General features: G+C 42.5%; 1 protein-coding gene across 2 annotated transcripts in view; it reads right to left on the reverse strand.

Moving 5' to 3' along the window:
* Window positions 1-23,664, reverse strand: part of pak4 (p21 protein (Cdc42/Rac)-activated kinase 4) — a 132,806-nt gene that overhangs the window by 68,085 nt on the left and 41,057 nt on the right. The window contains exon 1 of one of the 2 annotated variants that reach the window (XM_043680742.2): window positions 4,394-4,730. The exons of the other annotated variant lie outside the window; for it this stretch is intronic. The gene's annotated coding sequence lies outside the window, so the exon portion shown is untranslated. Of the gene's footprint in view, window positions 1-4,393; window positions 4,731-23,664 lie in introns of those variants that run through there. 2 annotated transcript variants of the gene reach the window in all.

Consider the following 23,664-nt stretch of genomic DNA (forward strand, 5'->3'; position numbering starts at 1 on the left):
CCTCAGTCCAACACCAGCACCTCCAAATCTATAAAAGGAAGCTACATATTACAGTAGGAGGAAATGTTCAACATTACACCACCCAGAAAAGCCATTATTATCACATCACTACGACAGCAAGTCAGAAATGAGGAATTTTGTGACAAAGAATTCACCTTGAGTTTACCCAATGCCTGCTCACCATCTACAAGGTACACGTCAGGAGTGTGATGAAATATTCCACGCTCATCTGGATGAGTGCAGCTCCTATTTGAATCTTGACACCATTCAGGAAAAACGTTGCATGGAGAGAGAAATGGTTCATGTCAAGTGTCTGGGAGAAAGAAAGGACTGCAGATGCTGCAGCACAGAGTCAAAAGTGTGGTGCTGGAAAAGCACAGCCAGTCAGGCAGCATCTGAGGAGCAAGAGAGTCGACATTCGAGCATAAGCTCTTCATCAGGAATAGTCTGGAGTCTGATCTACCTCTCGGTCAGAACTGACAGAGGCTGGAAATTGTAGTTTTTTATGTTGTAGACAGAGCAGGGAATGAGAGTGAGGGGAACAGATGGTGAAGCTGCCCGGAATGTAACCTGTCAGGCAATAGGTTTAAGGTGAAAAAGGGGTAGCTGAGCTGAGGGGTAGCTTTAAACGGGAGCTGAGGGGTAGCTTTTTCACCCAGACGATACTGTGCATGCAATGAGCTGCCAGAGGAAGTGGTGGAGGCTAGTACAATTCTAACAATTAAAAGTCATCTGGATGGGTACATGACTAGGGAGGGTTGAGATGTATGGGCCAAATGGGACTGGATCAGATTGGGATGTCTGATTGGTGTAGACGGGTTGGACCGAAGGGTCTGTTTCAGTGCTGCATGACTCTGTAACTGTAACAGCTTGATTGGCTCCCCATCCTCCAGCTTCAATGGTACTACCTTCACCATTGACTATTCACCACACAGTACTGTATATAATATCTACATGGTACACTGCAAATCGACAGTACCTTCCAAACCTGCAACCTCTATCACTTAGAAGGGCAAAGATAGCAGATGCAGGGGAACATCATCTACAAGTTTCTCTCCAACCCCCACACACCATCCTGATTTGTAACTATGCCACCATTCCTTCTCTACTGCAGAGTTACAATCTTGGAACCCCCTCCCTAACAGCACAGTAGGTCTCTCTATATTCCCAAGGACTACAATAGTCCAAGGTGGAGCTTACCACTGCTTTCCTGAGGGCTTTCAGAGATGGTCTCCCCGTGCTTATGTAGGTTTCCTCCAGGCGCTCTGGTTTCCTCCCACAATCCAAAGATGTGCAGGTCAGGTGAACTGGCCTTGCTAGATTGGCCATAGTGTTAGGTACATTAGTCAGGGGTAAATATAGGTAGGGGAATGGGTCTGGGCGGGTTACTCTTCGGAGGGTCGGTGTGGACTTGTTCGGCCAAAGGGCCTGTTTCCATACGGTAGAGAATCTATCTAATCTAATCTAATCCTAGAAGAGTATAAATACTGGCCTAGCCAGTGACATCTATATCCACCAATGAATTTTTTTTTAAAAATTGGAATTTAATTCTCCACAATGCAACATCGACACGTATTGCAGTCAACTTGGCCAAAAGGAGTTGTTTCATTTGTCTGAAAAATACTTTGTGAAGAAGGGACTGCAGGCTATGATTTCAGCAGGCTATGATTTTTGGGTAACCCTTGTGGCAAGATTTTCATGTGTCAAGTTGATAGTTGAAATGATTATTTACTGCAAATATTGCTCTCTTCTGAGAGTCAGGAAGTTGTGGTTATGTGGGAAGAAATTGAGTTTTTGAAAAGGGTAAATTGTAGGGGGAATGAATGATTCGGGAAGGCAAGGAACTGAACTGTTTTGAAAATCAAAGAATGGACAAGTCAGAGTTGGAGAGGAGCAAAAGGCCTTGGCTGCAATGCTGTAACCACCTTGGGAAGAGGGGGATGATATTGATGAGCATATCTAAAAGGATGGCACAAGAGCATGATGAAGAATATCCCAATGAGAAAAAAAATAAACTTGTGCAATTATATTACATCCCTAAATAGAATCCTCGGCAAATCAAACACAGAGAAGAGGAGGTGGTCAGAACAATCTCTGGGCAAATATCTGTAAAACAACACAAGGGAATTAACCCCTCGAGCAAACAGATGAGTGATGAATGCACAGTGCATCTCTGTGGAACTGCTAATAGGATTATTTATGTTTGTCTCCCTTTGATTTTTTTGGTTACTCCTCATTGCTCACTAACACCATCTCATAACCTTCTCTCCCATTATCACTTCTCATGACTGACTGTGCCTTGCACTCAGTTCATTTCACCTGTTCACCTTTTCAGCATCTAAAGCAGTTTGCACTCCAACACATTTCTCCCTTTCTCAGTGCTTGCCTTTAATCAAGAAACGGTCAGTGGAAGCTTGCAAAAACAGCAGCTTAGAATTAAGTTTAGAATGACTGAACACCACACCAAACAGAGCTGTTGCAGATAAGTGAAAATAAAATCCAGACAATGGACGACAGTTGTATTCAGTGGCTGCTTTTAAAAAGACAAATCATGACCAAAAGGTGTTAGCTCACCACTACTTTCTCAAGGAGAAAGTGAGGACTGCAGATGCTGGAGATCAGAGTCAAAAAGTGTAGTGCTGGAAAAGCACAGTAGATCAGGCAGTTTCCAAGGAGCAGGAGAGTCTACATTTTGGGCATAAGCCCTTCATCAGAAAACGTCAACTCTCCTGCTCCTGAGAGGCTGCCTAACCTGCTGCGCTTTTCCAGCACCACACAACTTTTTCAAGGGCAGTTAGTGATACTGGTGCAGACCACTCATACTGCTGCCCATGAATATATAACAAAAATATGAAATGCACAATTTTTTTCCTCTACTGTATATCTCTATGACTAATTATTACCAATGTGGTCACCCATAAAATTCTTTAATACATCATTTTGATATTTATAATCACAGAATCATAAGAGATGTACAGCATGGAAACAGACTCTTCGGTCCAACTCGTCCACGCCGACCAGATATCCCAATCCAATCTAATCCAGCACCCGGCCCATATCCCTCCAAACCCTTCCGATTCATATACCTATCCAGATGCCTTTTAAATGCTACAATTGTACCGGCCTCCACCACATCCTCTGGCAGCTCATTCCATACACGTACCACTCTTTGTGTGAAAACACTTCCCCTTAGGTCTCTTTTATACCTTTCCCCTTTCACCCTAAACCTATGTCCTCTAGTTCTGGACTCCCCCACACCAGGAAAGATACTTTGTCTACTTATCCTATCCATGCCTCTCACGATTTTATAAACCTCTATAAGTCTCAGCCTCCAACACTCCAGGGAAAACAGCCCCAACCTATTCAACCTCTTCCTATAGCTCAAATTCTCCAACCTTGGCAGCATCCTTGCAAATCTTTTCTGAACCCTTTCAATAACATCCTTCCGATAGAAAGGAGACCAGAATTGCATGCAATATTCCAAAAGTGGCCTAACCAATGTCCTGTACAGCCGCAACATGACCTCCCAACTCGTGCACTCAACGCTCTGACCAATAAAGGAAAACATACCAAACGCCTTCTTCACTATCCTATCTACCTGCAACATCCTTTGCCAAATGACTGGCAAAGGCAGGATTGATCCTGGCTGCACTACCTATCACTCTAACAGCCTGGTAAAGCTGACCAGCTTGGGTATAAGGCAGGGAAGATTTAGCACTGCCCAGAGAACTGCCCACCCAGCAGAAATCAATGGCCCCAGAAGACAATAAAAGGTAGCGGAGAAAGTGGTTAGCTCATTGTGAAATATACATAACAATGCACCCAATCCACTATTTGTAATGTTCAATGTGATCAGGATAAAAAAGGAGAGAGGGCGTGGAGAGGCAGAGTCAGGGAACAAGTGTATGAATGAGTAAATGCAAGTGCTTTCTGTTGTCCTGCGTGCGCGCCTGTGCAGGAGGGTGTGTGGAGTATGCTGCGGAATTCTCTCTCAATTTGTTCTCACACTGCTGGTGAGTTTTAAAAGGGTTCAGTGAGCTCAGATTTCATCCACTCACTCCACATGCACAAGGTCCTCAATCACGGGGAACTGAATCAGCCAACACGCTCACCATTAAAACTCCTTAACATGCCATGTAAACTCTTCACTTCCAATATCACAAGCACAACCTAAACTGGCAAGGGGATCCTTGCTGTGCTATTGGGGGTGCAGGCGCCTCTCTCTGGAACAGCAGAAGCAGCTTTTGCTGGGCCTCGCTTTGCCTTTTTTTTTCCCAAACAGCCATGCTGTGTTTAATCGGTGACTCATTAACAGACAGCCCTCGACTCGATCCAACAAAACAAAAAACGGGATTAAAAAGGCCCAACTCTCAGAGAAGGGGCAAGCGCTTACCTTACAAGCTCCCCAGTTCTTTGAGATTTTTATCTTCACGAAGGGACAGGGATTCTGAATACTTTGCAAGACAGGATCATTTCCTCATACTGCTTTCAGCCTCCCAGATAAAGAAGTCAATGTTTTCCCTACCGTCACAGGGATTATGTTACATCAGTTTCGTTGGCTCGGTCCTTTAACCACTCCAAACAAGTTTCATGACGTTTACCAAAGGCATGGCTACGCCCCCTGATTCGGCACAAACCACAGGAGTGTAGTTTCACGCAGAGCTCCGAATCCTTCACTAACACTCAGAGCCTGAGCTGCTGCAGTCTGCTTTTTCACTCCAGGGCAGTCTTCTACTAAAGCGAATCTTTTCACTCTCCTTGCCACCAGAGCCCTGCACAAACGACCCTAGGAGGTGAAGGAACAAGACACACCGACCTCTCTCAAAGCAACTGAGCTGCAGATTAATGAGTTCATCTCCCTCCCCCGCACACCCCACCCCCTCAAAGAAACTCCCGTTTGATTTCTTAAATTAGTTTTTCCTGTGCAATGACGAGAAAGTTTAGTAGCTAGCATCCCTACACTCCTCGCCCTTTAAGCAGCAAAGGCTTGACTGCGTTGCATATAAAATCGCAGCTCTCCGAAAGCTAATAATTCCAAATAAACCTGTTGGACTATAAGCTGGTGTGTGACTTCTGACCTTGTCCAACACCCGCACCACCACATAGCAAATAAATAGGATGCAGGGGTTTATATTTTTGTTTGCAGCACATCTCAAGTATTCAAGTGCTTTGCGTGCAATGGATTTGCTTTAAAGTGCTGGGAATGCCACCAGCCTGGCAAACGGACCCGTTGAGGTCTCCAGCAGTTGTGGTGTTGGGGCAACACAGTGGCTCAGTGGTTAGCACTGCTGCCTCACAGCACCAGGGTCCCAGGTTCAATTCCAGCCTCGGGCAACTGTGTGGAATTTGCACATTCTCCCCGTGTCTGTATGGGTTTCCTCCCACAGTCACAAAGATGACTGTGCGAGGCACGATGGCACAGTGGTTAGCACTGCTGCCTCGCAGCGCCAGAGACCCGGGTTCAATTCCCGCCTCAGGCGACTGACTGTGTGGAGTTTGCACGTTCTCCCCGTGTCTGCGTGGGTTTCCTCCGGGTGCTCCGGTTTCCTCCCACACTCCAAAGATGTGCAAGTCAGGTGAATTCGCCATGCTAAATTGCCCGTAGTGTTAGGTAAAGGGGTAAATGTAGGGGTATGGGTGGGTTACGCTTCGGCGGGTCGGTGTGGACTTGTTGGGCCGAAGGGCCTGTTTCTACACTGTAAGTAATCTAATCTAATCTAAATGTGCAGGCCAGGTGAACTGGCTATGCTAAATTGCCCATAGGTTAGGTGTGTCATTCAGAGGGAATGGGTCTGGGTGGGTTACTCTTTGGAGGGTTGATGTGGATTTGTTGGGCCGATGGGGCTGTTTCCACATTGTAGGGAATCGAATAAAGATGATTTGACTCTCCTCCCCCTACCCCCCACCCCCCCCTCGTGGTTCTGGGTGCTCAAGAAGTGGAGAGGCCACAGTTCATTAATACTAATTTGAGACAATTTGCAAAATACAGAAACAAACCATTTTAGCCATGAAAACCATGCTCCACACCAGCCACCTCACTTTTTTTTTAAAGGAAACACCCAAGTGGCTAGTGACAAGCAGTGTCCTTCTCAGAGAGCAATGCTGCGTGATCAAACAGTGAAGAGGAGGCCAGGAATTAAATCAAACTAGAGTTGGAAGGGGAACTAAAGCACCCCACTCCCTGCAGTGCCCACTTCTCCCCGAAATTCTCCAGGGTGTTGGTAGACACCTCATGCTCCTTCACACCCTTCTTCACTTCACCCAATTAGCATATCCTTCTATTGCAGAGGCTTCTTGTAGCACACTGGTAGTGACCCTACCTCTGAGCCAAGGTTCAAGTCTCAGCTGCTCCAGAGATTGTGTCACACAGCACAGAAACAGACACTTCTCTCTAACTAGTCCATGCCAAACACAATCCCAAACTAAACTAGACCCACCTGCCCATATCCCTCCAAACCTTTCCTATTCATGTATCTATTCTAATGTCTTTTAAGTGTCATAATTGTACCCATATTCACCACTTCCTTAGCAAGTTCATTCCACACATGCACCAGCCTCTGTAAAACAAAATGCCTCATGTCTTTTTTAAATCTCTTTCCTCTCACCTTAAAAAAAAGTGCCCCCTAGTCTTGAAATTCCCCCAGCCTAGAGAAAAGACAACTATCATTAAATCTATCTATACCTCATTATATTATAAACTTTTATCAGCTCTCAACCTCCTATGGTCCGGTGAAAAACATCCTAGCCTATCCAGCCTTTCTTTATAACTCACTTTCCCTATCTGGCAACATCCTGGTAAATCTCTTCTGAATCCTCACCAACTTGATAATACCCTTCCTATAAACTGGGTGACCAGAACTGGACACAGTACTCCAGAAGACATCTCGCCCAATGTCCTGCACAACCTCAACATGACTTCCCAACTCCTATAACTCAAAGGACTGAATAATGAAGGCAAGTGTGTCAAATGCCTTTTTAACCACCCCGTCTAGATGTGATGCAAACTTCAAGGAATATGTACCTGCACCCCAAGGTCCCTCTGTTCTACAACACTACCCAAGACTCTACTGTTAATTGTATAAATAACTGTATTAAAAAAAATCATCTTTCACAAGGTGGGTTAAACCAAGGCCTGCTCTGGTCGTCAAAGTGGACTTAAAAAAAATCAATATAAAAACCACTGCATATTTCAAACAACAGGGCAGTTCTCCCTGATTTTCTCGACAAGAAACCAACTGCTGTTAGTGGGAGCTTGCTGTGTGCAAATGGACTGCCCCATTTCCTCCATTATAACAATAGCTATGCTTCAAAAAAGTGATTTACTGAGGCTCTGAAGGACAAAATGCAAATGCAAGTTTAGTAGACACAGCCAACATCCCCTAAACTCACCAATGAAATCATTCAGATAGGAGGTATGGAAAAAATGTCTTGAGGTCAGGACCGAGACATGTTGAGGTAGAGTAGAAGCCTTGCTCTGTATCTGCCGTGTTGCAACATTACTGAATGCTTGACCTTGACAACGAATGCTTCACATGGGTGGACATTAACAAAAATCCAACTGAGCCACGGGTCTGGTGGGCAGCAAGATGCAAGGGAGAACAGCTTTGAGAATGCATCAAAGTTTCAGCCTCAAGTATCTTCTTGTTCTTCAGTCTTCTGGTATAAATGCTCCCAAATTTTAAATCATTTCTACAGAACAGGTCATTAAATTGCTAGGAGCGAAAAAGTGAAATGTACAAGTCTCATAAATCTGACCCAAGCACGCAGAACATGAGCGCACACAATTAAACTGCTGTCTGCCTCCACTGTCTCCAAGATCACATTATCGTTTGCCTGACAACAGAGTTGAGCACTGACAGCATAAATATTCTTTTGCCTGACAAGAAGCTGGCAAAACGGTGGAAAATATAACAGATGGGAATGAGTATGGGTGCTGAGGGTGAAAGAGAGGAGTTAGCTCACTTTTGTTTTTCATCGATACAGCACACTGCAGAAGGACTCGTTTTTAACTGGGAACGAGCAAGAGAAAAAATTAAGGCAGCCTCACTTTACGAATTACTTGGGTTTATCTTTTTCCCCACCTTCAGCCCCTTGACAGTGCAGACTTGTATCCAGTTTCATAGGTCCAGATCTACTGCTGCTTTAACCAGGGGTGATTTGCCACATCTACACACAAGTAAGGATTGGAAGGCTGTGGTGGTAAGGAATATGGGAAAAATAGAACCATAGTTGATCCCACACCAATCCATATCCGCAGGAACTCAAACTGATCTTCCCTTTGCCGAGCAGAGGCCAAGGTTCTCCTGTTGGTACTCGGCTAGTTGGTATAAAACAGATCGCTTGAACTTTAATGGTTAAGTTCACAATGTGGACTGGAGAGATTTAGGGAAGGCAGTGACGTATTGGCAATATCAAGAGAAAGTAAGGACTGCAGATGCTGGAGATCAGAGTCAAAAAGTGTGACGCTGGAAAATCACAGCCGGTCAGGCTGCATCCGAGGAACAGGAGAGTTGATGTTTTGAGAATAAGCTCTTCTTCAGGAATGTGGGGGTGCTCAAGGTGGCGGAGACATAAATGGGAGGGGGGGAAAAGTGGGCTGGGGGGGGGGGGGAGAAGGTAGCTAGGAATGCGATAGGTAGATGAAGGTGGGGGATGATGGTGATAAGTCGGAGCAGAGAGGTGGGAAGGAAGATGACAGATAGGACTGTTCAAGAGGGCAGTGCCGAGTTGGAGGGTTGGATCTGGGTTAGGTTGGGGGTTGGGGAGATGGGGAAACTGGTGAAATTGACATTGATCCCGTGTGGTTGGAGGGTCCCAAAGCAGAAGATGAGGTGTTCTTCCTCCAGGCTAGGATTTGGCAGTGGAGGATGCCAGGCATTTGCATGTGCTTGATGGAATGGGAGGGGGAGTTGAAGTGTTTGCCACAAGGCTGTGGTGTTGATTGGTGCACGTGTCTCGGAGATATTCTCTGAAATATTCCGCAAGTTGGCATCCTGTCTCCCTAATGTAGAGGAGATCACATCGAGACCAACGGACACAGTAGATGAGGTGTTTGGAGGTGCAGGAAAACCTCTGTCGGATATGGAAGGATGCTTTGGGGCCTTGGATGGAGGTATGGGTGCAGGTTTTACACCTCTTGTGGTAGCAGGGGAAGGTGCCAGGAGTGGGGGGCGTGTACCTAATGAGGGAGTTGCGAAGGGAATAGTCTCTGCGGAATGCAGAAAGGGGTGGAAAGGGAAATACCTCTCTGGAGGTGTGGTCTGACTGTAGGTGGCAGAAATGGCGGAAGATGATGCATTGTATCTGATTGTTGGTGGGGAGGAAGGTGAGGACCATGGGACTCTATCCTTGTTGCAGTTGGAGGGGTGGGGTTCCAGGGCGGAGGTGTGAGAAGTTGAGGAAATCCACTAGAACATGGAATCAATGTCGATTTCACCAGTTTCCCCATCTCCCCTCCCCCAACCTTATTCCAGATCCAACCCTCCAACTCAGCACTGCCCTCTTGAACTGTCCTACCTGTCCATCTTCCTTCCCTCCTAACCGCTTGACTGTGACCTATCACCATCCCCCCCAACTTCATCTACCTATCTCATTCCCAGTTACCTTCCCCCCCAAGCCCCCAGCCCCATCCCTTCCCATTTGTCTCTCAGCAACCCCCACATCCCTGATGAAGAACCTATGCTTGAAACATTGACTGTCCTGCTGCTTGGATGCTGCTTGACCGACTGTGCTTTTCCAGCGCCACACTTTTTGACTAATGGCAATATCAATGGCCTAGTAATCCAGAAGCGCATGCTAATGGTTGAGGGACATGAATTCAAATATGACCACGCCAGAGAACAAAATTTGAATTTAGGAACAAAATTTTGAATTAAAAAGCTAGCCTAAATGGTGACCATGTAACCGTTGTCAACTGCCATTCAAACCAATCTGGTTCAGTAATGTCTTGCAGGGAAGAAAAGCTAGCATCCTTAAGTTGGCTTGGCCTGCATGTGATTCCAAACCCACAGCAATGTGATTAACTCTGAAATGCCCTATGAAATAGTCCTAGCAAGCCATTCAGATCAAAAAAATTGACAATAATTGCCAGCACAGCAAGCAACACCCACATGATTATTTTAAAAAGTCATATGATTAATACAGGTGCATATCTGATTGTTTACTCATTAACATGAGCAGAAAAGTGGCGCAATAGGGAATTTACACTTAAATACAATTGGAACTGACAGACAAAATTATACAATAACGTGGGAAGTATTTTAAAATGCAAGTTACTTTCAAATGCGCATCATTTTAAATTTGGAATTCAATAAATGAGGGTTCATATGCCAGTTTGCCATTTATATTGCTAAATAAAATGGTAGAGTTCTAAATGTTAGATGAAGAGAAACACATTTAGCGGCATAATCAGTAGGAATTGGTTCGGGAGTGCTTGTATCCTGGAATTAAAACTGCTCTGATAATAGGAACCTTTTTTTTTAATTTATTCACTAGATGTAGACATCTTTGGCCCCTAAAAGTTAAGGGTTAAACATATTGCTGTGGATCTGGATTCACACGTAGGCCAGGCAGGTAAGGATGGCAGTTTCTTTCCCTTAAGAATATTAGGGAACCAGATGGGTTTTCTGACAATGGTTTTACGGTCATTATTAGATCCTTCATTCCACGTTCTTTACTGAGTTCAAGTTTCCACCATCTGGCTAGCGGCAGGATTCAAACCCGGAACCCAGAACATTACTTGGGTCTCTGGATGAACAGTCCAGCAATAATATCATGAGGCAACTGCCTCCCCTTTAACAAGTCAATGAACACTTCCTCAAAAGATTACTTATCTTTAGTTTACTGCAGGTTAAAACTGCAACTGTGGGGGAGGAAAACTGATTTGAAACAAAGCTAAGTTACACGAGAGCACCTCACCAAGTCACTGATACTCAATAATGCATCAGGGCTTTTAGTTGGATTTTAGTACAGCAGAAGGGCGTACAAAAGCAAAATGCTGTGGACGCTGGTAATCTGAAATAAAACAAAATGCTAAGAGAAATTCAACAAGTCACAGTGGCTCAGTGGTTAGTACTGCTGCCTCACAATGCCAGGGACCCAGGTTCGATTTCCATCTTGGGTGACTGTGTGGAGTTTGCACATTCTCCCCGTGTCTGTGTGGGTTTCCTCCGGGTGCTCTAGTTTCCTCTCAGTCACAAAGATGTGCAAGCCAGGTGAATTGGCTGTGCTAAATTGCCCATAGTGCTAGGTGCATTAGTCAGAGGGAAATGGATCTGGGTGGGTTAGTCTTCGGAGGGTCGGTGTGGACTTGTTGGACCAAATGGCCCGTTTCCATTTGTAGGGAATCTAATCTGAAAAAAAAGGTCTGGAGAAAAAAAAGTTAACGTTTCAAGTGCAGCACGACTCTTCTGTGTAATTGAAAGGAGCTAGAAAATGCTGTTTTTTATGCTGTAAAGAGAGGAGTGGCAGAAAATGGAACAGAATGAGTGTATGCTCAGAGCAAAAGACATAAGCAGGTGATAATGCTGGTAAAGGGAAGTTAAAGAGATGTAAAATAAGTGCAAATGTTAATTGTGAAATGGAGAAAATGGATCCGTTCTGCCAGCCAGACACAAAGAAGACATCACCAAGAGCTGTAAGAAAGTATGAAGCACAAAGGTCATCTTCTGAATTTGTGGAACTCTGAGTCCAAGAGGCTGTGAAGTGTTTAAATGGAAACTGAGACGTTGTTCCTCCAGCTTGCACTGCGCTTTATTGGAACACTAGCAGACCGAGGATGAAAATGTTAGAAGGGAACAAGATGGTTTGTTATAGTTTAATATACAATACACCTACTTATAGAGCATCCATATCATAATTAAGATTCAACAACAAAAACAGAAATTGCTGGAAAAGTTCAGCAGGTCTGGCAGCATATGAAAAGAAAAATCAGAGTTCGCATTTTGGGTTAGGTGACCCTTCCTCAGAATCGGACCCGAAATGTTAACACTGATTTCTCTTCACAGATGCTGCCAGACCTGATGAGCTTTTCCATTGTTTCTGTTTGTGTTTCTGATTTACAGCAGTTCTTTCGGTTTTTATTCAGAATTCACATTATTGATTTTATTCCTTCAAAAGTAGTTTGTATCTGAAGATAGTGATTACTTTATCTCACATATAAATTATATAACACAAGGAGCAAGCACTGTTTTTACGTCTTGACAATTGCATGTGAATGGTTTTGATGAATATAAGTAATGAGAACCTGCTTTTAATGGAATACAGAGGGCACAAATTTAAGGTAATTGGCAAAAGAACCAAAGGAGAGATCGGGAAAAATATTTGCTCAGAGTTATGATTTGAAAGCACTTCTGGAAGTGGAGAAGGAAGCAGAATTAATTGGACAAATTTTGAAGGGAGTAATCTGATACGGTTGCGGGGAAGCAGTCAGACGGCAAAGCTAATTGGGTAGCTTTTTAGAAGGAGAAAGTGAGGTCTGCAGATGCTGGAGATCAGAGCTGAAAATGTGTTGCTGGAAAAGCGCAGCAGGTCAGGCAGCATCCAGGGAACAGGAGAATCGACGTTTCGGGCATAAGCCCTTCTTCAGGAATGAGGAAAGTTTGTCCAGCAGGCTAAGATAAAAGGTAGGGAGGAGGGACTTGGGGGAGGGGCGTCGGAAATGTGATAGGTGGAAAGAGGTCAAGGTGAGGGTGATAGGTCAGACTGGGGTGGGGGCGGAGAGGTCGGGAAGAAGATTGCAGGTTAGGAAGGCGGTGCTGAATTCGATGGATTTGACTGAGACAGGGTGGGGGGAGGGGAAATGAGGAAACTGGTGAAATCCGAGTTCATCCCTTGTGGTTGGAGGGTTCCTAGGCGGAAGATGAGGCGTTCTTCCTCCAACCGTCGTTTTGTTGTGGTCTGACGATGGAGGAGTCCAAAGACCTGCATATCCTTGATGGAGTGGGAGGGGGAATTGAAATGTTGAGCCACAGGGTGGTTGGGTTGGTTGGTCCGGGTGTCCCAGAGGTGTTCTCTGAAACGCTCCGCAAGTAGCCGGCCTGTCTCCCCAATATAGAGGAGGCCACATCGGGTGCAGAGGATGCAATAGATAATGTGTGTGGAGGTGCAGGTGAATCTGTGGCGGATATGGAAGTCTCCTTTGGGGCCTTGGAGGGGCTGGAATAGACACTGGACCAAATGGCCTTCATGTTTTGTATCATTGTAGGACTGTACACACAAAACTACAAAATTAATGACATATGCCCTATAGAAAACTAGCATTGATGCAGTAAGCAAGTTTATGATTAAACTGGTCTACCGTATCATCCCCAATTACAAGTGACCGTTCATGTCACTCCACTGCCCCTGGGATCTCCCCTTCTCTGCAAGGCCAACTCTTCAAAGGCATGTTATTCAGTTTGCCCTGTGGCACTCTGCTGTGTTTACGCATTGCTGCTGCTCATTGTCTAACTACAGTGGCTAGATTTCTTTTTGAACAACAGCCTCTCTTGTCTCTCTGCCAGTTGCTCATATTAGATTGGTGGAGCAGGAGACATTTCAGTTTTGCTAATAAGCTGGGAACAAAAATTTTGAATTATTACAGTACTGCATTATAAATGCGAGCAATCTATTTTCTGACCAGCAAAACGTACAAAGAATCTCAGCCCTGTGCCAGTTTCACAAATTATGCTCAATTTTAAATTAACTCCCACTTATTGCAAGTCCACTTCATTCATGGAATATCTCACAAAGATAAAACTTCACTGACAGCACATAGGAATGAAGAAAAAGGCAGAATTATTCCTCCAGGTGTCTCAAAGTACTCATTTATCAATGCTCTGGCAATGCAAGTTTATTGCCTGAACAGTTTACTTCCGATGAATGCTTTGCTCGGACTGGAATTTTCAAACATTTTAGACTCTGCCATCTAAAGGAGAAGGCTACCTTCAGGGAGGAGAGAATATTAAGTTTTAAAAATTTTTCTTAGCTAGGCAAAATATTCTTGAACACACAATCACCAAGTCCCAAAGGCCAAACAACTCAATGTTTTTGCCTGGTCCTGCCTACAAAATCCTCACATCGCAGTACACGTTGTAGCATTTTTCACATCCTTAAACTGCTTCACAGATAAGAAACTACTTTTTGAAAAGCAGCTGCTTAGTAATTGTGTAAACGTGGCAGCTAATTCCTTAGAGCAAAAAGCCGGAAACAGCAATAAAATAAATGATCAGTTAATTAATGTTGGTGGCAGAGGGATATATATTGATCCAGAGCACCAGGACAAATTATCCAACACATCTTCAAAGAGGACCATGAGATCTTTCACTACAACAGTGGGTATAACAACTCACGTTACTAGGAAATTATTCTATTTTCCACCCATCTAGCCCCACCTCTCCAAATTCTCATTTGCCTTAAAGTGATTGTTAAACACACAAAGTGCTGGATGTCGAGAATGCAACTGATAATACCAGCCAGTTCCAGCTGGTTCAGGAAAGTAAGTTTAAAATTAGCAATGCTCCCAGTGTACTCTTCCTGCAGCCCTGTGGGGCTCCTCTCATTGCCACACTTCAAACAGAATGCATCAACTGGAGAAGCTTCACGAAACTGACAGTATTGTATACTCTCGACTGCCTGGTAGTGGATGTATTACGCATTTAAATCAAGAAGAATTAAGCACTGTGCATTGTTAGCAAAATATCAACAACAGTACTCCATCAGTTATCATAGTCACATTACTCTGACAAGTCATATTAAAAAACAATTATAATTTAAACTATTCTTGATGAAACTTAAACTTCTCCTTGTTAATGTGGGGATCCTTGCCATATTTCAGAAACGTGCTGTGGCAGAAAGAATAATATATTCATATGCATCAACTGGTGTGTTTTAAGAACACCCAAATCAATTACACCAAGGTTCAGGCATAGTTAAGGAGAGGAACACAGCAACATTTGCATACTGTAAAATCGCACAAACAAACAACACCAGCCAATTCAATGGTTCTTGAAGAATGTTAAGAACACTGGGAGAATTCACTCTTTGTTCACTACTCTAGAGTCTTCAGAGTCCTCCTAAAGGCAGAAGGTTATCCATTTCAGGTTCTGCCCACATGCAGCACCTCCAACAATGCAGTACAGGTTTTCCCTTTGCACTGCACAAACGTACATATCTACATTTTGTACTATAGTCAAGTCAAATCTGTGTCCGTTCAATAGAGAACTAGGCAATAGATCTGATAAGTCTTGCATTCCATTTCTGGCCTGTAATGAGTTAGGTGAACAGGCTAAGGCTATTTTGGCTAGAATGACAACTGATTGGATGGAAGCATTTAAGATCAAGAAGAAATTTGATTGGGCAGGGAAATACTTCCAGTTCCGAAGAATCGTACTGAACTCGAAATATTAACTCTGTTTCTCTCCCAACAGAAATTTCCTGACTCATTGGATTTCTTCAGCACTTTCTGCTCCTTGTTAGGAATGTTTCCAGTTGTGTGGGGGATTGGGAAGGATCCACAGCTATGGATTATAAATATAAGATAGTCACTAAAAAAAGCATTTCAGGAGAAAGAACTTTACCCCAGAGAGTGGAATTCAAACAAAAGCAGACAAAGTTAAAGTTTTTTTTGTCTTGAACTCATCAGGCTAAGACACGAGATACAAACTTGTAAAAAGAGCTAGGCAAAAGTGAGGACGGCAGATGCTAGAGATCAGAGTTGAGAATGTGGTGCTGGAAAAGCACAGCAGGTCAGGCAGCATCCGAGGAGCAGGAGATTCGACATTTTGGGCAAAGGAGCTGCCAATTTATACAAACTGATTAAATGCTGCTGATTGATAGTGTTAAGATAGACTTAAGATTCAGAGTTCATTGTGCTTGCTGCAGCTCCATGGCAATAATGGCCCACCAATCAGAACCCTGTTCTCATGCTGTATAAATCAGTGCCTCTTTGCTTTGTCTTTGTTTCCTGTGTCCTAGTCCTGACGCGTGCACAGCAAAGAGATTCACCTTGTTTTCTCCACTGAGCAATGTTTAAGTTCTGAACTAATGAACAATTACTTAAAATAGAACTCACCACCATGTGAAGTGTCTAAAGTGCACAGCATTACGCATTTAAGATGAATGTAGATAAGTCCACGAGGGAGCAAAGGATGGAAGTATATGTTAAAGCTGTTTTGGAGCATAAATATCAACACAAACCATTTGGCCAAATGCTACATAAAATGCTAAGTAATTAAACAAATTGTCCCAAAGTTTTTGAAGAAAGTAAGTTTGACTGATAACAAAGGTTACAGTATCATTATGCAATGATGCACATGCTATTTAAGACCAATTAGAGCGTCAACATCTAAGGAAAGAATCCAGTGAGCAATACTATACAAAAACTACCGTCACAGGGTGCCAATGTCTGCTTACTTAACTGCTGAAACAGTTAAAACAAAAAAAAGCTTACTCGCTGAACCCACGCTTGTTCCTGCTGCTTTTAGATGTATCATATTCATTTAAGACCAGAATGTAACTGAAAATACGACAAATGTAATTCTTAATTATCTGTATATGCACAAGAAAGCTTTCGGAAGGTGAATAAAGGGAGAGGTTTCAACTCTGAATACTAGCTCACAGTCAAAGCTAATGTCCCCAAGTGGAATTCCAGATATCAACTATTTAAGCTCCTCTGGAGCCTTTACCTAACTCAATTCCCCAAACCAATTTACTGCAGCTTTACTTAATAATTATCCCAACCAACCCACAGACAAATTAAAAGGGAGAAAAGAGCTGACAGCATGGAGGGCCAATGTAGTTTGATAACACTGAGCCACGTCACAGGGATAGGACAAAACACTCTCTTCCCCCTATTCTCTTGTGATGGGATCAGCACAAAATAAAATGTGTGGGTGGTAAAGAAAAGGAAACTACAGCTATATTCATACCTATATCAGCTAAAGGAGGAGGAATAGTTTACTCCTGTTCCTAATATATATGTTTACACATTATGGGCTTACTCATTCCATTAACAATACAACGGATGCAAAATGTTATGAACTAATGTTCTTGAAAAGCCCTGAACAGCCAAAACAAAACCCAGATATATTAATCATAGAATTTTAAAAGCATAATGCAAGTGAAATAAATTTCAATCTCAAGTGCAATGCATACAATTTTATTGAAATCTAAAATCATCCTTTCAAAGAACTGGCATGACTTATCCACCCATTTCTGTTTTTAAACAGTAAGCCAGTAATTCCAAGGTTAGCTATGTAGTTTCAGAGGTAAGTATTATAATTCATTTCCAGTGGATCACTTGGTAACAAGTACAGTACAGATGCAGGATTACCCAAAGCCTCACATTGTCAACAAACCTTCCCCAACATAGCTGTGCAGAGATAGATCTCTGAAAACTCTGCAATAGCTACAGTTTATGGTAGTGTTGTTAAAATATAAGGTACATGTTTAATGCAGTTCTGATTATAATAAATGTTCCCAGGCTGGTTAGTAGCAGCCTGGGAACAGAACTTGTCTAGAAACCCAGATTTAAAATCTTCATAAATTTCCAATCTAGTGACACTCAGTGGAAGAAACAAGCCCTAAACAATCACAAGGTCATTAAAGAAGGAATTCCACACTGTAGAAGGTATAGTTTGCTTCTAACCAGCTTAATCATAAAATGTTGCAGAAAATAACTTAAGTTTCCTTGTTTGACTAGTCTCCCAACCTCAGTGGTTCAAGATTGAGCTGATGTTTCTGGACTTAGAGTTCAGTACAAAACCAGCTGGAATTATCTGCCAACTACCCAAGATAAACAAAGCCAGCACTCTGACTGCTGACAAATGCCTGTAGTTTAACATTTTAAATCTTAAAATTAGAATGAAATAATTCTAAGTTTTCAATCTTTCCTTCTTACATGTTGATTATGAAATTGCATCTATTTTCTCATTTCTTCACAGTATCTAATCCCCAATTTCTCTTCAAAATAAAACCTACAGCCTGTTAGTACAGGGTGCACTGACAAGTGGGGTTGACTCGAGAGCCCCTTAAAAAGTGGCAGACAGGACCCCATTCCCAAACTTTCCAATTTTCAGGAGTGCCTTATAAGGGATTGAGCTGGTTCAGGTCAAGACTCACACTTGCCACTCACTGTTCGGCCAGCACCAATGCACAGATTGATACAACCAACTCCTCTTGAATTTTCATGAAGTTGGGCCTGGTTTTTAAAGGCTTGTGGTTCAAGGCAGGAGAGGTGACCTGAACCAAGCATGAGGAACCTTCAAAAGGCAAGTTTAAAATATGCTCATGATCCCTTGCCTCAGTACATTCCTGATGAGGGGCTTTTGCTCGAAACGTCGATTTTCCTGCTCCTCAAATGCTGCCTGACCTGCTGCGCTTTTCCAGCGCCACACTAATCTAAACTCTGGTTTCCAGCATCTGCAGTCCTCACTTTCACCTCGGTACACGAATGCCCAGCCAGCCCCCAAAACAAGCTCCACAGCTATGCCTCTCTTCCCAGGATTCTAATCTGAGCTCTCCACTGGGAATACATAATAAGGCTTAACTGAGAGACCCGAAATCCATTATTATAGTCATTGAGACATACAACATAGAAACTGACCCTTTGTTCCAACTCATCCATGCCCAGCAAGTTTCCCAACTTAGGTGCATTAGTCAGGGGGAATGTAGAGCAGTAGGGTGGGGGAGTGGGCCTGGGTAGGATATTCTTCAGAAGGTCAGGGTGGACTTCTTGGGCTGAATGGCCTGTTTCCATACTGCAGGGATTCTATGATAATCCCATTTGCCTGTATTTGGCCCATATCATTCCAAAGCTTTCCCATTCATATTTCTGTCGTTTAAATGTTGTAACTGTACCTGCAGCCACCATTTACTCAACTTATGAACCACCCTGTGTGTGAAAACATTGCTCCTCAAGTCCCTTTTAAATATTTCTCCTCTCACCTTAAAAATATGCCCCGTAGTTTGAACTCCCTCACCCTAGGGAGAAGACCTTTGCTATTCACCTCAAAAGGTCACCCCTCAACCTTCTACACTCCAGTGAAAAGTGTCTTAGCCTATCCAGCCTCTCCTTATAACTCAAACCCTCCAGTCCCAGCAACATCCAAGTAAATCTTTTCTGAATCCTCTTCAGTTTAATAATATCCTTGCTACAGCTGACCAAAACTGTAAACAGTATTCCAAAAGTGGCCTCACTAACATCTTGCATAACCTCAACATGACTCCTATACTCAGTGATCTGAGCAAACTTGCTAAACACCTTCTTAACCACCCTGTCTACTTGTGACACAACTTTCAAGAACTACGTATCTGAACCCTTAGGTATCTCTGTTCAAAAACACCACTGAGGGCCCTACCATTAACTGTACAAGTCCTGCTTGTTCATTTTACAAAAACGCAATTCCTCACGTTTATGCAAATTAGCACTGCTGCCTCACAGCACCAGGGACCCAGGTTTGATTCCAGCCTCGTGCAACTATCAGTGTGGAGTTTGTACATTCTCCCCGTACCTATGTGGATTTCCTCCGGGTGCTCTGGTTTCCTCCCACAGTCCAAAGATGTGCAGGTTAGGTGAATTGGCAATGCTAAATTACCCATAGGGATGTGTAGGTTAGGTGCATTAGTCAGGGGTAAATATAAGGTAGGGGAATGGGTCTGGGTGGGTTACTGTTTGGAGGGTCGGTATGGACTTGTTGGACCGAAGGGCTTGTTTCCACACTGTAGGGATTCTATGATGACATCACATTCTAAACTCCATCTGCCATTCCTCAGCCTATTAGCACAATTGATCAAGATCCCTTTATAATCTTAGATAACCTTCACTGTCCACTATACCACCAATTCTAAAAATGTCCTGATAAATGGAAGTATTCTTATACTAGATTATATAATGAAAATTAATTTTGATGGGGATGGGTCTGGGGGAAGAGACGAGAAGGTGGGAGGATTTACTAATTAAGACCAATTCAAATAAGTTGGGTGAATCAGCTAGTGAGAAACAATTGTCAATAAACAAGCATATGGCAGTGTACAAAGTTGATTAAGTAAAATCCTGGATTAATTATTGGCTGTTTTAATGATGCCCAAATTCTGAAGATTGCTAGTGACAGCCACACATTCTGAAATTATTTCATTCATTCCTTTTAATATCCCCTTGTTTAATCCAGTGTCAATTTCTTGATTACACATCTTATGACGAGATTTATTTTTAAACATTAAGGATGCAATATAATAGCCAGTTGTATCACCAGGTCCTCTCTGCCTGGAATAAAGCGTTTTAGTGAAGGGTTGGCGAGTACAGTGCATTCTATACATTTATGATACAACCAACTGGATGCACTCAATGAATGAGATCTGGATCCATTGAAATGCAGAGAAGGAGAAACGAAACATGTTTCAGATTCAGTCTCATGGCAATTAAAATACTGTGAAGTTTTTCAAATTTGCTAACTGAATCACCACTCATTTATTTAACACCTGGTGAAAGACTATATTCAAAATTCATAAAAAATAAAACTCCAGTAACAGCTGTCAGGAAAAACTATCCTGAATGAAGTGCCAATTTAAAACCCATCACATGCGGATTACATACATGGAAATAGTTTTTTAAAAACTGGAAATTGATGTTCGTTCCTCACCCATAAAAGAATTAGGAATCCAAATTCAACTGAATTTTTTGTTAGTAATGGTTTACGCAGGACATGACCCTTTGTCTCTGATTCTATGCATTTAAGATGTTTAGAATTCTTAATAAACCTGTTCAATGACACTGAAATAACATTTTGAGTGAAGCTGACTTTGTTATCTGTGAACAAGGAAGGGTGCTTGAATGAAGGCACGAAGACAGGACTGCGTACACAAGAGATACAATTATTCTCACCAGGGTAATGGTTATCTTTAGACATTTTGAAAAACTAGTCGATAGATGCTGAATAAAAAGAGCAAGGTCTCTGGGCTGACTGTCCACAAGCGTGGGGAAGAAAGGAATAAGATGAAACAAAACTTCAGAAATCGTTATAGCTCAGAATTTTTCCCTTACCACAGCATTGAAGGCTCATTCTAAAGTCTCGCTATTAAAAGGATAGACACCTACCAAATGGAGTCTTCTACATTCCTGAAGTGATATAACGTTTTCATATGACAAATGACTATAGACCAACTGGGTCAGTTAGCTCCGTTGCTGGTTTGCAATGCAGAGTGATGCCCACACTGTGGATTCAAATCCTGCAGTTACTATGAAGGTCTCTCCCATCCTTATTGCAACCAAAGTGTGGTGACCCCCAGGTTAAACTACCACCAGTTGGCTCTCTCAGAGAGCAGCCCTATGGTCTGGTAGGAATATGGCAACTTTACCTTTTATAGACTTGTTAGAAAGACAAATGGCGTTGTACGGCAATCTATTCCTGACAAGGCATCCTCCTCCATTCTGCATGCAGTCCTTTCCAAGACAAACTTCAGAGTCTTGGACCCTTCCATGCTAATCCTCATTTATTAATATTTCTCCGTCCTGGAATAATCAAGAGTGCATAAGTTGGTGCATGATTGCTGCCAAAACAAAATTTGTCTTGCTTTTGTACAATTTATCATCTTAGTATGTCATTTCTTGGAGGCTTATAGCCTGATGACTACCAGCACTAACAACACAGGCACACCAAACTTGAAAGCCCAAGAAAGCTAAGTTATCAGAATGTTTGCTGACCTGTCTAACTAAATCAGTCATCACATTGTGGGACTGCAGGACAATATTTGATGTAAAATATAACACAAGTAATAATGAGATGAATGAACTGGTGTTACAACACTGGGCATAGGACTTGTCCCATCCAGGAGTTCCTCAGAAGGGCATGAGAAGCCAAAGTGAGGGCTGGGACCCTCGTGGGGTGGCAAGCAGAAACTTTGGGTCATTCAGAGGCAGAAATATTTTTCTCTTTTTATAGGTCTTCGCCAGCCATTCCCACAGCTCTCCCATCCCATCAAAAGAGGTACAACTATTTTTAAGCTATGAAGTGGGGTCACAGTGGGTAAACATTTAGGAAGCCCTGGTGTGGAGGATGCAGAATTGTGATTTATACATATTCAAATTTTTTTTTGGATTTTTGCATTTTTAACTAGAAGCATAGGTACTCTATATATGAAATGGGTTTAATGATTAACTAGTAGGTATGTTGTAGCTGCCAAAGGAAGTGGGGGAGGCTGGTACAATTGCAACATTTAAAAGGCATTTGGATGGGTATATAAATAGGAAGGGTTTGGAGGGATATGGACCGGGTGCTAGCAGGTGGGACTAGATTGTATTGGGATATCTGGTCGGCATGGACGGGTTGGACCGAAGGATCTGTTTCCGTGCTGTACATCTCTACGACTCTATGACTCTAAAACACAGTATTAGAGAGAGACTTCCCAGAAAGTAATGAGGTCGTTCATATTGGGAGAGTTTATGAACAAAATAAATAGAGTCATGATTGTGCTTTCAAATTCAGTTTTCTGGAATTTACTTGATGTGGAAGATACACCCATATCTTGGAAGAATCCTTTTTAGTTTCAGGAAGCTTGCAGAAGTCTTGGCTGAAGCAGTATGTGTAAAACAGTTGCTCCGGAGAAAGGGAGGCAGTTTTAGGACTGTGAAGTAACCTCTTTTGTCAGTGTAAAGAGTTTAGTTTGAAAGTTCCAGACCAGAGTGTTTGATTAAAGCACTAAAGGGGTTATTTGAAGGTAAGAAAGTATAAGATCAATTCTACGAAGCCTCCAAGAACAGACTATCAAGATTTTTATGATGGGAAAGTGAAACCACAGTTAACTTAAGTCCAATGGATTTAAAGAGAAGGAAATTCTCTCTGGTGTGGGTACTGTTGTTGAGATTAATGGAATAGTATTTTACCATGTGTTTGTGAATTTTAAAATATATATGTAAATAGTTTATTATGTTGCATCTTCATTCCTTTTGTGTAATAAACCCAAACTACAACATTGTGTACTTGCATTTCAGTGAAAGATCACCTTGGTAAAACAAAAACATATATCCATTCAGATTTCAATGCAGGTCACATCTTGTCCAGTAGTAACATCAGGTGGAATCATAACAGAATGATTCCAAGAATGAATGATAAGGTATCAGAACACGTACGATAATCATTGGTAGGGATGATATTAACACTAAGGTCACTATTATCAGACTAATTAGTATTATGATTCCAATTTAATCATCCAAGAAAATACTTAATAGGATTTAGCCTCCATTATTTCAAATTGCTACTCTATTTACTGTCCTGCATCAGCTCATATTCCCATCATTCCAACCCATGGTCTTCTCTCTGAAATGTGAGCATTGTTTTTCTCTTTAGCGGCTGCACAGCCTGTGGATTATACCCAGGGTTTTCTGCCTTTCCTTCCAACCATGTTACACAACTCAAAATGTCCTTTCCAAACACAATGCAATTTTGGACAGACAAAATCTATCCAAGTGCTGAGTGTTTTGAACTATTTAAATACACAAGATCTTTCAGTTTAGCTGTAGCCCTAATGACAACAATACGACTTCTCAATGTTGAAACATGAAAAATGCTAAAAATTCAGTCATTGCTAAGACAAATAGCAGGTTAACACATTTGGGATGAATTCTATTAATGCACATACATGTCAGTTTTCTGTCTAGAAATCCCCATGCTGAGGACCATAATAAATCAG

The sequence above is a fragment of the Chiloscyllium plagiosum genome, unplaced genomic scaffold, assembly GCF_037043375.1.
Source record: "Chiloscyllium plagiosum isolate Xiang-an unplaced genomic scaffold, Cpla_swu_hap1 HiC_scaffold_47, whole genome shotgun sequence".
Taxonomy (NCBI): Eukaryota; Metazoa; Chordata; class Chondrichthyes; order Orectolobiformes; family Hemiscylliidae; genus Chiloscyllium; species Chiloscyllium plagiosum.